The sequence below is a fragment of the Leptinotarsa decemlineata genome, unplaced genomic scaffold (genome assembly GCF_025532065.1).
Source record: "Leptinotarsa decemlineata unplaced genomic scaffold, Ldec_3_MD MMD2_tig00000010_RagTag_RagTag, whole genome shotgun sequence".
Lineage (NCBI taxonomy): Eukaryota > Metazoa > Arthropoda > Insecta > Coleoptera > Chrysomelidae > Leptinotarsa > Leptinotarsa decemlineata.
Genome location: NW_027412538.1, coordinates 10,253,309 through 10,265,754, shown reverse-complemented (window position 1 = coordinate 10,265,754; position 12,446 = coordinate 10,253,309). Strand labels below are relative to the sequence as shown.

The 12,446-nt window shown below is 31.6% G+C and overlaps 1 protein-coding gene across 1 annotated transcript in view; it reads left to right on the top strand.

Moving 5' to 3' along the window:
• Positions 1–994: 994 nt before the first annotated feature.
• robo3 (roundabout 3) overlaps positions 995–12,446 on the top strand; it is a 325,563-nt gene continuing 314,111 nt past the window's right edge. The window contains exon 1 of the mRNA XM_074171440.1: positions 995–1,123. The gene's annotated coding sequence lies outside the window, so the exon portion shown is untranslated. The remainder of the gene's footprint in view (positions 1,124–12,446) is intronic.

The following is a 12,446-nucleotide window of genomic DNA, read 5'->3' as shown; positions in this document are numbered from 1 at the left end:
CTTCAATATTATTATATGGCAAAGAAAAAGTTGTTGATCAATAAATGGTTTTCAGTAATGCTTTCAATAAACGATTTTTTCGTCAAGAATTAAAAAAAAAATTATATTTTCTCAAACTGAGCATTTAAAAACAATTAAAAAACCGAGAGGTAAACAAAGAAGTGAGAAAATGTATAATTCAATTATATTGCACATTTAGTCAAAGAAAAAGTGGAAAATTTCATTTTTTTTTTCTTTCAACAATTATCGTTTTGAACAATGGTTCGAAGCAGTGAAAAAATCCTGAGTTTTCGAATAAAAAAGTATATATCAATTTGCAAATTTTATAGATTGATTGACTAACAAAAGCTTGGTTAATGAAAAAATAGCAGTCAATACTTTTTGCCGACAGATCATTGTTTATTCATGATAAGTCTAAGCAATACTTTCATGTATCACGCACAAGCATTTTTGCTTCAATGATTAGTATGTTTGTTTTCAAAAAATTGTTTTAATTTATAAACGTGTTGTAATTTGTGTTTTATCGAAAATAAACATTATTATTATTATTATTAATACACAGATCATTTTTCTTTGATATTCATATTCAAACGGTAAAAATATTTTTCATTCAATTCTCACCTCATAATTATTATTATAAATATTGCCGGTAGAGTTCCGGAAACTGCGATATTTTTTGTGCTCATATAATTTTTAATGGTTTAATTTCATCAAATATCTCGAAAGCATTTGAGATATTTGATAAAATCAAACCGCCATTTTTGGGTTCAATTGTTTATGAACTGTGAAATTTTGCCTTCATAAAGTCCAATTATCCAGTCAAATCGAACGAAATCCCAATAGTAATTGTAGATCTTCAAGGACGGATTTTCATTTTTTGACACTTGCGAACCGGACTATTTACCGGAATACTAACCCTGCGCCGCCGAGAGAGTGGGGGAAGATCATTCAGTGCCGCCACGGGGTGCTGCGCCGATACTCATCTGTTTTCAGTATTCGACTAAACACGGATCGGAGTAGGCGAGGCCTAAACGATTGACCGAACTTACGAATTTGACAGCTGCTGAATCATGTAGTTGTTTGACGTTTCGATGAAAGTTGTGACTAAAACGCATGGGGATAGGTAAATTTCGTGTGAATAATCTATAAAGTGGGCCGTGGTGTGCTGTGCGTTGACTGATAGTTTCCTTATTACATCGAATAGGGTTGCCGGGGATTGTTTTGGGTCTGACCCGGAGATTGGAAAGGGCTGAAAGCTTCAATTTTGTCGAAAGTTGGCACGGTTGACTCGCGAATTGTTCGGGGTTTATGGAAATTCAGGAATCGCACTTCAGTGTTTTCAATGGAGTTACTGTCCGGCCTGTCATAAACGGGTTGTTAGAGGAAATATTGGCAATGATTTATAAACAACAACAACGTAAATATATCGTTTCAGCATGAATGAATTATAGAGAATAAATTTGAATTATATTAGGGACCGATTAAAATAAAAATTTATTGAATACTTCCTGCTTAATTACATACATGCAAGCAGTTTAGCTGCCAGTAAATAAATATAGAAGGGTTTCGCGTAAAACTTCAAAACAATTTTATCGAAATCTATATTGGTTTTCATTCAAAACTACTCAGTTGATGAAAAAATGCATAAATCCGCACGTGATCCAAAAACATAAAAGAAATATGAAACGACCCCGATTTTCTTTCAAATGAAATGAGGCAATTGTCTCCAACAATCTCAAATATATGGTTCTGACTATCAAGTACGATGAATTTTTGAAAAATAAAACAGTCAATTTCAAATGCTTAACTTGAACGTCAGCATGTTTATTCGAACTTCCATTAGCAATGCAACGTCAAAACAGGCTGGAGAAATTTATTATAAACTTCAATGAAATCCTAATGGAACCTCATTTACAGAAGATATTTCACAAAATATTCTTTTTTTTTCGAATCTAATAATTATTCTTCAATTCATCTACATAACACGATAATATTGAATCATGATGCCTATTTGGTATCCAATCGGCACGGATATATAATACCTATGCTAATGAAACGACAAGATTGATGTTGACAGTTTTAATAACAATTTTGACAAGTATTTCATGTTGTCCAATAATTCATTGATATCTAAACGACGGTAACGATCATTTTGGTATCAGCAAAACGCAGTCGTTGTGAAATTACTTTGTATTTGATGAAAAATAATTATTCAATTTAGAAAAATTATGTAACATACATTGACCGGTTTCTTCCTGGAAAAGAAAATATATTTGAGTTTCAAAGTTCATCAATATTGAAGGTTATATTACTCTGATGTCCTAGTATTGTTCCTATGCATGTACTTCATGGAACACCCAAACAGAGTAGATTAATTAGCATTAATATCATTATGCATCACACAGAAATCCCGAAATCGTCAATTTCAGATTATAAAGTGGCATTATTTCAATTGAATATTTCATTTCCACTTCTTCTAATGTATAGATAGTTATATAGACCCAGCATATCATAGATTGATTAGATTAGATATCACTTTATTTCCTATAGACGTTCACCCAATTACAGGAAATGTGCAAAGGCGTTGATCAAAAATATATGCAAAACATAGTAATTACTTCAAAAAATCAGCTACAGCTGAAAGGCAATAAATAGAAATAGAAGATATCACAAGATGGAAAAAAAAGTTAAAGAGATCACAGTTTTGAAAGGTTCTCGTGAGAATACATTTCAAAATATAACTATCATTTAATATCGCACATATCACATAATGAATTGCAGTTTTTATAAATTATTGACTTGAAACTCTTATGGGTTTTGCCAAAATCACAGTAGAATGTCGTTTGATTTCTGGAATTCAGGCATAGACATATAAGAAAATTTCCAATGTCGTAAAACCAGGTGGACGATTCTTTCAATCCTCACCTCTCAATCAATCAATTCGAAAATATATCTTCCTTACAAGGCAGGGTATAAATTTGTCACAGTTGGTACATTATTTTAGATCAGTGTTGAATAACGATCTCCAATCAATCATGATCGATAATGAGTGACAATGGAAATGATCTGTAACTATTTCTGTCAAAAAATTATCTCTTCATGCTAATGAGTATATTCTTTTCAAAGCAATGTGCAACATTAATTTCTACGTGGAGTTTAATACCTGATCTCATCATTTGTTTATGAAAATACGTTATGCAATATTGAAATCATTCTTCGTGAACTATTGAGTTGGTTTCAAATTGTAGGGATGCATGTTATTTCATTTTAATGTAGCTGTTACGCAGAAATTCAGGAATCTACTTATTTTTTCATTAAACTCAGTGAAATTCAAAGGTTTTTTATTCACACCATAGGCTGACAAACTTTTCTTGATTGCTATTTTTTTTTCAGAGATTACCGAGTGAAATTGACACCACTAAAATTGTTTTTATTCGTCTAATTATTATTGCCATAGTAGGGAATTTTATTGGTCAAATTTATTTTTAACTGTTATTTCAATTCAGACAATTTCGTGGAGGAATTGAGTCAACCTATTGAGAAATTCTTCTTGAATTCTGTTGTGCTCTTTCCCGAAAAGAATTCTGAAATCGTTTCATTCATCTACTTATTATTACCTCAATAATTACCCTTTGAACTCAAAATCATAACATTTGTTCAATAGAGATGCCAAATAAGCCTATTATTCAGAAATTCTGGTGTTTTTTGAAGCATTCAATATTGGTGTGTTGTTTTTCGAACCAAAGTCTGAAACAGTTTTGAAACCGATTCCCTCAGTATGGTTTGAACCGTAACATCTCAAGTATCAACTATAATTTTTTTGGGTATGCAGTATGCAAATATTTCTTCATCATGAATACAGCAAATTTCTTTCAGAAGAGATAATACACACTAAATCGAAATAATGATTTCATAAACTAGAAACTTTTGAGTTTTCACACTCGTGTCAAAGACAACATGTTACAAAAATTGAATAGTTCTTCTTCCTTCATTCAAAGAGTAACATTCGGTAAATTAAGAAAATTACAAATTAAAAATATTGAAATCCTCTAATGGAATTTTCAAATCTAATCGAATGTTCTTGGGCGAAATTTTTATTTCTTTCTTATTCAACAAATCATACTTGTATTCAATCACTTGTATTCAAAGAGAGCATCAAAGCAATACTTTAATGCTCTTTTTTGAAAAATTATTGATTATTTATACTTAGTAAATGGTACATACAATCAGACAGGCAGTGTATCCATTATTACTATAATATCAACATGTCCATAAATACCAACTGGGTTTCCTTCCAACACGATTTGTATTCAGTTAAATATTCTGTTCCCAATCATTGAAAAACAATGTTTTGTTCGTCTTTCAGTTCCTAGTGAACAATGCAAGATTAAATAAGTTGTCAACTTTTGTGTGTCTATATACAAAACAAGTAGTATTGTGTTTTCGATGACTTCACATGAATACCAAAACCACTGATTTGAATATTTCATAAGAAAATATTGTTTCTCAATCACTAGTTCATGACCCTAATTTCCTTTATCGAGTTTTTTTGACACATTAGGCTAATCATATACTTTACTTTAATTACTTGTTTCAGAATATCAAAGAGTTTTGTAATTATAATGATAAAATAATGCTTCCGGATGAAACTTCTCAACGGTCTTGATAGCTTGAAACAGATATCTAATTCACATCATTATACTTCTAATACATTTGTTATCAAACAGATTAGGCATGAGGTATTAGTTATGGAAAAAAAACTTCGCTTTCAACAATTATTACTTTATTTGTTGATATTTTCCTTTCCGAATATGTTATTTTTAATTTTGTAAACTATGAAGCGTTTTTGAGGCAATCGTTGTCTATATACATATAATTCGAATTCAAGTTGTGAAATAATTACAACAAGATTGAAACATAATCAAATCAATGATATTTCAAATGAATGATCTTTTATTATCAAAATGATAAAGGTAGGAATTTCAGTCAATATTTATCTTCCTGAACAATTTCTTATTTTATAAAAAATATCAAAACATTAATACTCAATATTCGCTAGTATTTGCCAGATAAACATCAAGTGATTAAAAAAAATACTAACTCAATGGCAATTGGTTGTTATTTTCAATTTCGTTTTCAAAACTCTCAACTTAAAAGACTAATTCAATAATTCTTTAAATTTCATTTAACAATTAGAACTACAGTGGTACTCGAATGGATCACCAATGCCATGAGTAGTCTGCCTTTAACAACAATTGATTTGGGCAGGAAATTGACAAAGTAACCAAAACAAAACTCAATTCAAGATGTATCTAGTGGAAACCTTCTCAAATGTTAGTGTTTTTATTGAACATCACACCTTAAACATTTTGTCGACAATGAAAACGCATAAAACCAAATGGAAGTTTAATGAAACTTATCACTAATAGATTTTCAAACGAAAATGTGTCAAAAATTAAATATGGAACATTTCATCACCACTTATCTGAAACACATAAATGAAAATCTACCTTCGCTGCTGATTCTGAAGAACGAATAAAGGATGAATTTGAAAAATCAGACTTATTTTCACACAGATACATCCTTTACATTACTTTGAACATTCATTATAAACTTCTAGTAGAAACAGAAGATGCTCAACACGTTAAAAAAATAATCCACACTTGTAGATTTATAGAAACTTATCAACATTGTCAAGAGTATTCACCTTTGATGATATTTCTCAAGTGTATTTATGTGCAGTTTACCAACGAGAATTTTTCCAATATATTATCTTTATAGCCTCGTCAATACTCGATTGTTGCATTTTGTTTCCTGTCAACAAATTCAACACTGGATTCAATTTTGTGACATTTTTGTTCATTTATCTTGATTTCTATTGAAATATTAGGGAAAATAGTACCTGAATATTCTAAATAGTCGGTAAGAAGTTTTGTATTTTTGAGTTTTCATCAACAGACTTTGCCTCTTGTTCTACCTTATCAATACATGTAATGAAAATGTAAGTGGTTAAGTCTGTTTGTCTGTTTGTATGTGCTTTTGTGCTCGCTAATCTCTCATATCAAATATTTGTTGGAAAAAAGACTGTTCAGTTCATTCGACGAAAATTTTGGTTGAATATATTTGTATGTATTTTGTATTTGTAAAAAAATATGAATCAATAGATAAATAAACAAATGTTGGAAAATCCGAGAAGGCCCAAAAACTGGAATTCCGGTGAATGGAATCACAGGCAACAGGTAGAGGTATTGGTCAATTATCGTTATTCATTTTATTATGTTGACTTATTTTTAAGCTCCCATAGGCATCTAGATGCCTGTGTTGTTAACTTGTCTAACTAATCTTGATGAACTAAAGTCTATGGAATGGTTTTGTTGCAAAACATGATGGGCGACTGCTGATTTTTCCGATCTTCCATATTTAAGGTGTGCTAAGTGTTCCTTTTATCTCATTTCAATTGATCTTCCAGTCTGTCCATGATATTTCTAGACTTTTCCAAATTCTTCACTTTGACCTTTGGATTTTCTGAAAATTTCTATAGTGTATGACTCATTTTAATACCACCTTCATACTTAGTTCCTTGAAAATCTTACCAAATTCCTTCGTGTATTGGTGGTATGGAACTAACGGATATTTTTCTAGGTTTTCGTCGTTTCTGATAGTTGAGATTTCGTTCATTCTTAAAATAAACTTTTTCTTTCTCATAATATCATCTACACTACCCCTCGAGAAACCGTTACTGACTGCTATTTCCTGTATTGTCACTTTTTCTTTTGTAAACCTCTCGTGTATAAGAGCAAACGCCAAAAAACGATGCACTAGAAAATTTAACCCAGCACGTTTGTGCTGTCCACAGTGATGTGAACCTGTAACTGCTTGTTTTCTTCCTAAACACATCGTATTCTAGCTTCCCACATTGATTTCCATTTCCCAAACGTCGAAAAATGAAACTTTTCCTTTATTTTCTAGCTCATACGTAAATTTTATTGATGAAAGTCTGTCATTTAAAATGGAAACAAAGTTCTCAATATTCAATCATCCACATACCTCAGTCATATAACCTTTCATGTTCTTTTTCTCAATTTCAAGTTGTGAAAATCGGTTTTATGATTCCGAAATATCAAACACTGACTAGTATGAAATTATGCATTTTCGAGTTTTTATCAACAGTACGACTTTTCCTTCCACTTTGCTTTGATGTGAATATACTAAAAATACTGTAACCCAGAGATTGTTTATATCTGGCTGAATTTTTCCCAGAACTGCTAATGTGGGTTTCGTAAGAAGTGTTACATTATCTCATCTAAGATCTCCTATACGGGCATATCGCAATAACAAAGCTAATTGGGTGCATTCTTCTAAATTTAGTTTCTGTGGCAGCTATTGTCGGTCTATAATTAGCATTGACCGTTTAGAGCGATTCCCTCAGGTCTTCATTGATCGCGTTAGCAGTAATTTCCCTCACATGTCAAATGTCACCCTAATCGCGTAGAGAATAAAAGCGCCTTCATCAGCGTAGCCTTGATCGATTCATTTCTCCGGGAAATTGATAGATATTACATTGCACCGTCCAAACAGTTGCCTGTCCAGTTTGTTTAGGCTTTAATCATAGCGATTATCGCAGGTGACAATTTGAAGTTTGTTGCTACTTCACTAATAAAAGATTACACGAATACAGTGTGGGCAAACGAAAGTGAAAACGAACCATTATAGGGAACTGCTTTTAACATTTGAAACAAACGTAGGACCACGTTATTTTAGAGGACACATTTCTCCAGTATTCGTGACTACGTCAATGGTACTTTCAGCATTTTATTTCTAAAAATTCCGCCGAATAGTCTAGTGAAAATACATTTCAAAATTTCTTTTCTTCCATGCACTTACTCAGGAATTTGAATGTTCAAAATGAAAATCCCCTGCAATCACACAGTAATGAAGATTTCGCGAGGTTTGGTGATCCAAATAATACCTTCAAATGCTTATTAGTTGGGAGAGGGATCAAAAATTCTTCGTAGATGAACGATATAGTTTTTTGCCAACGTTTCGGAAGAAAGAAAAAAACAGGTGGGCTTACCAAACATTAGTTTATCAATGTTAAAAAACCTTAAAAATATACAGCGCGAGACGCTTTTAGCTGTCACGAATCGGGAATTACTAAAAAGATGCAATATGCGTATTATACGTGAAGGGAGGCAGTTCGAACACTCACTAAAATGATTTCATGTTATCACTAATTGATTTCGTTATCATCATGTTGATCGAGTTATGGACAAAGTAATAGCTATTTTTTTTGGAAATTTGAAACATTTATTTTAATTTGTACAGAAATACGCGATCAGATGAAATTGAACAGACAATGAAATCATAACTGATGGATTCATTTTATTAAACCCGTATTATTGCATTCATTTTGACTTATTCATGGCCCTCTTTATAATACGCAATAAAATTGCCTTTTTTCATCTATATTCAAGGAAAATACAAGTGTGCTATGTGGCTGAATTCAGAATTTCATGCAGGATTCAAAAACCAATTGAAAATACTGGGTTACCATTCAAAAAAATTAGAGTCGGTGTTGCGACGTCCTAACAGATGACGCCTAGTGCTGGATCTCTTCGTGAATAAAATGACCCTTTGACACCAAAATTATCTGCTTTCACGAAATATAGATATTCTTTTTCATTTTTTAGATATTTGCCCGCGGAGTTATATGGGACACCCTGTATATAGAATTTCATAAACTGAACATGTCGTGATATATTTTCCAAATAAAGTTTGTGGTCGATTTTTATTGGGAGAGGGAAAGTTTTTCTCTACATTCACAGCGTCGTCACTTCAACCCAGGAGCTGAGGGGTGAACAACCCTTGGAATTTCATTGGGGAACTGGAGGCGAGTCGCACATCGTTCGAAAGATCTTGGAATTCTCTAAACAACTGAGTACATTTTTTTTAATTTCCAAGATTTTTCAAACAATGTGCTACTCGCCCCCTATTCCCTAATAAAATTCCAAAAAAAAATTGACCTGGTTGAGCGTTTTTTCGGATTTGCAAGATTAATACCCAGAACCTCCATGTCAAGTTTCGTATCTATGTGTTCTGTATAACAGAACACATAGATACGAAAACAACGAAAATATGGACTTACTACATGAATCTCATACAATCACAGACACATTAAAAATGAATACGCTATCAAGATAGACAACTGATCAAAATTGGACTTTTTTGTTTATCATTCTTCAAATTCATAAACAATAGAAAGATTTCCGAGTACACAGGATGGTAGAAACTTATTTTTAATAAACTGATTAGGATTCCCATTCAATAAATTAAAATGAGCCCTCTTCAGTCCTTCTATGCATCTTCTGTTTGAAAATGTCACTCACATGTCAACTCAATAAACAGTCGTTTAGTAAGATGATCCATTGTAGGGTTTGCAAAGTCAAAACTGTGGTTGTTTTCTCTTGCGTGTTCAACTAGGGCTGTTGAATTGGCAATATTCAACTTTTTTGTATCTCTTTGGTGAGTCCACCTGTTTTTTTTTCTTCTTTTCTCACAAAATATGAGATTAGTTGATACTTTATTGATTTGCAATGTGTATTAGCATGTATACTCTTTCCTTAAGAAATTATTTTATCGCAGCTTCCTGTCGATGGATTTAATAAAGTTCGAAACGTTGGCAAAAACTAAATTGTTAATCTACGAAGAATTTTTGATCCCTTTTCTAACTAATGAACAAAGAAAAGTGATGAAGATGTTGTTCGAAATACTTCTACAAAAAGAAATCAAGGAGCAACAAATCTGGTAACTGTGAAGATCACTCGTTGCATAGGTACCGGAAAAAGGCTCCTCTTCCTTTCAAAAATTGATTATTTTGTGTGTTTTTCTGAAAATGTTGCTGACCGCTAAATTTTTAGTGCAACTCATCTGAGTGAAACACTTTTTCAGAAGTAATATCTAAAAATATCTACTACGTTTGGGTCTCGAGACTTTTATTTTCTGTTGATCTACAAAGTATGAATATATCATGTAATTTCTAATTTTGACATCATTTTGCTAATTTATCAGTTTTCGCACAGGGTTTGAATACGAGAAATTGATTTTTAATCAGAAATACAGAGTATGATTAAATAAATGGATAAGTCAGTAAATATGTCTCAGTCTGTGTTGGAATAAAGTTGAAAACTATTTGAAATTGATTTGAATTCGTTCACTTTTTAGAATATTCACTTCATTGTGATGTATAACCAAATTTCAACTAGTCATTTATGATGAACAGAAAAAATGCAACAGTTAATTTCACTCAAATGTGTTACATCCTTTACAATTTGGCAATTGACATTATGGTTCTGTTGAATGTATGAAACAGAAGTTCTCCAACCATGGCTTTTTCATTACTCTTTTGAGTGATACATTTTTCAAAAACTGAATTGAAAATTTTCTATAAAACTCTACTTCTGTAAGAAAATAATCTGAAGAAGCTTTTTATTGGAAGTGGAATGCCATAAAACTAATTTTCAATATCTCATTTTCATCTCACTTTACAACTCATCTCAGAGAAGTCACCTTTTCACGAAAATTCGGAATTCGAACGCATAAAATGAAAAGTATCATGAGAAAAATGTTTTCATTGCATTCATTGAATTGAGCAATATTGATGATCTCAAATGACCTCAGACAGATAAATACTAATTTAATTTTAATAATATACTGGTAATACTTATAATGATCGAATATATCAAAATATAAAGCGTGTGTAAACATTCATCTCGTTACACTCATCTTTGTCAATAGTTTATTTTGAAATCAATTAATTTCTTTCTTTGTTTGGGAGATTCTCACAATTTTTTCGTATGAAGATGGAAAATAGAAACCCATAATCATTTTGTTCAAAAAAATTTATCTAATAATAAATTAATGAGTGTGACACTTTTATTTGTAGCTAACATTAATGCAGTAAAAAAAACATAGGAAATTTCATTTCACATTTTTCATGATTTAACTAACATGTTATATTCCGCCATTTTTTCATTCATTTGTGCATAGTTTCCAAGCTTTTAACATTATTTAAAAACTGCTTTGCACCATAATCTCCGGGTCAGACAACTATTCCTGCAAGTCGGTTACAATATCAAACGAATATTTTGAATAAATAGGTTGATATTGTGATAAGACATTAGAAATTAATCAAAGAACAATCAGAAAACTAGTATAACTGAACTAAAATATAGAAACCAAATTTTTTCTTCGTAACTTGAAGGGTTCATAAGTACAGATTGAAACACATTGAACAATTTTTTCAGTAGAAAACTTACTACTCATGATGAAAGATGATCTGGATTTAATTTTGATATCACACAAAATTTGAATACTTAGATAGATAAGTTTACTTTCCCCGAAGCTTTATCATCCGAAGTAGTCTAATTGATACTCAAAAAAACTGTATCCTTTCTCAACTATCTTTTGTTTTTCTTAAGCTATCGGCAAGCAAAACATCAACACAAGAACAACCGTGGAATATTTTTTGGTGTAAAAGCACGCTTGAGGAGTAATTGCCCACATACTTGACAGAAAGAATGACGTTAATGAAATTTTCGCTAAATACCCAAACATTGCGTAATACCGAGCTGAGATCCAAACGGCCATATTTCTGGTTTGCGGTGAAATGAGAGCATTATCAGGATTTATGATCGGTCCCTATCCAACATTTGCGACCCTTCGCCAGACATTCTATAGAATCAGACTCCTACATCAGCCAGATAACAAACGTATAGGAAATTTTGTGTTCATCAGAATGAATTTGATTTCCAATGTAGGAGTCACCCCTCATTATCTACTATTTGTATCAATCCGGCTTAGAGGAACTTATCTCGCGTGTTTAGAACAAAATCTGATCGATCACCCCAAGATTTTGTGTAAACATGATTAGGATTCAGTATAAAGTGAACACAGAAAGTACATTTTTCTGGCAGTTGAAATTTTTTCATTGATTTATAATTAACGACCGACTCATTCTTTAGATTTTTCTGTAGATTAACTCATTCTTATTCAGAAACAAAATATCGGGAAAGAAATTATTCTTTGAGAATACTTTTAGAAATACTTTTAGAAAAAATTCAGTATAATAACGCAGTCTTTTTCAGATATACATCCTCTACAGAGAATAAATATGGAATAGGATAATCATAAATAGTTTGTCGGCATGTATTCTATCAACTTGAATCTTGTAAAGCAAAGTGAATTGTTAATGCCCACATTTGAGTATCATTTAGGCAGACGTAATGCAAAAATTGTTCAAATCGAAATATAGAATTTTATGCATTGAAGATTAATAATCGTCTAGAAGTTCTGCTTTATCTGATAGTAGAAATTATCACAGAATTAGGAAGCAATATTGTTCGCAATCCCTATTTAAATTGTTCAAAGCATTCTAATGGATTTTCGAC